Source organism: Salvelinus sp. IW2-2015, unplaced genomic scaffold, assembly GCF_002910315.2.
Source record: "Salvelinus sp. IW2-2015 unplaced genomic scaffold, ASM291031v2 Un_scaffold2471, whole genome shotgun sequence".
Taxonomy (NCBI): domain Eukaryota; kingdom Metazoa; phylum Chordata; class Actinopteri; order Salmoniformes; family Salmonidae; genus Salvelinus; species Salvelinus sp. IW2-2015.
In genome coordinates this window covers 33,051-34,900 of record NW_019943789.1, presented here as the reverse complement: position 1 = coordinate 34,900, position 1,850 = coordinate 33,051, and positions in this window count along the sequence as shown.

Genomic DNA, 1,850 nt, shown 5'->3' with positions numbered 1-1,850 from the left:
AGCCTGGAATCGAACCAGGGTGTCTGTAGTGACGCCTCAAGCACTGAGATGCAGTGCCTTAGACCGCTGTGGCACTCGGGAGTCCAATGCTGAACTAATGCTGTAGCAAAACAAACTACATTGATTCAATATCAATATCCGGTCCTGAATATGAAGCTTGCACAAATGTTTGGGAAAAAATGGGAGCATACACAATGGCTCAGGACAGGGTCATTGTCTAGGGGTTCATAAGCCTTTGAGTCAGTGAAAACGAGAACGACCAAATTTAATTTCCTGTTTCTAGTCCTATTGGATAATGTGACAAGACTCAGAGCCAACTGAACAATAGAAAATATCCAGGTTATTGATAGCTTTAACTGCGCTGAAAGGATATGACCTCACACAGCATTTCCGAAGATATCGTTTAACCATCAGCATCATACAGCAACACTTCCTCATTGAAAGAATATTTCCTGTCAACATAGGTGTGTGTCCTGAATGAAAATCTGTACGATTCATCTCACACTTTTGAGAAACATCACAAGAAGTATCGTATTCAACATTTTGTGTTGAAAGTCAGTAAAAAGAGCTTCCATTAGAGCTGGTGTGGAACACCCACAGGTTCCTCTGAACTGGTGCCCTGTGTGGACAGGAAGGAGCCAGCTATGAAGGGAACAGAAACACGTTACAAAGAGAGGAAGACAGAAGTCAAAGTGCAAAAGAGGCTTTGTCTCAAGAGCTTGCACAGGCTTAGGAAGAACAGACACACAAACTCTCACACACACACACGCACACATATGCAAACACACACACTGCATTGGAAGTTGATTTGTAGTAAGATTCAGATTGTAGCCTACTTTTTACAGCATTGGCCACTAGTTTCCTTATTTCACGACAGACAGGCTTTACACTACAATAATATATCCACAGGAGTTGGTTTTCAGCATTCTAAAAGTTGATACTGTAGTATGATTACCCCACAACCCTACAGATCCTCACAATGTATTTTGATTAGGATCCATCCCTGTGTTAGGGCCAATACTACCAGACAAGCTGTATCTGGCCTGGAGGCTGTAGGACTAATACTACCAGACAAGCTGTATCTGGCCTAGCCCTCCACTATGTCCTGTGTAGCTGTACGATACTGTCTGCAACAAGCCTCCACTATGTCCTGTGTAGCTGTAACGATACTGTCTGCAACAAGCCTCCACTATGTCCTGTGTAGCTGTACGATACTGTCTGCAACAAGACCTCCACTATGTCCTGTGTAGCTGTACGATACTGTCTGCAACAAGACTCCACTATGTCCTGTGTAGCTGTACGATACTGTCTGCAACAAGCCTCCACTATGTCCTGTGTAGCTGTACGATACTGTCTGCAACAAGCCTCCACTATTGTCCTGTGTAGCTGTACGATATTGTCTGCAACAAGCCTCCACTATGTCCTGTGTAGCTGTACGATATTGTCTGCACAAGCTCCACTTGTCCTGTGTAGCTGTACGATATTGTCTGCAACAAGCCTCCACTATGTCCTGTGTAGCTGTACGATACTGTCTGCAACAAGACTCCACTATGTCCTGTGTAGCTGTACGATATTGTCTGCAACAAGCCTCCACTATGTCCTGTGTAGCTGTACGATACTGTCTGCAACAAGCCTCCACTTGTCCTGTGTAGCTGTACGATATTGTCTGCAACAAGCCTCCACTATGTCTTGTGTAGCTGTACGATACTGTCTGCAACAAGCCTCCACTATGTCCTGTGTAGCTGTACGATATTGTCTGCAACAAGCCTCCACTATGTCTGTGTAGCTGTACGATACTGTCTGCAACAAGACTCCACTATGTCCTGTGTAGCTGTACGATATTGTCTGCA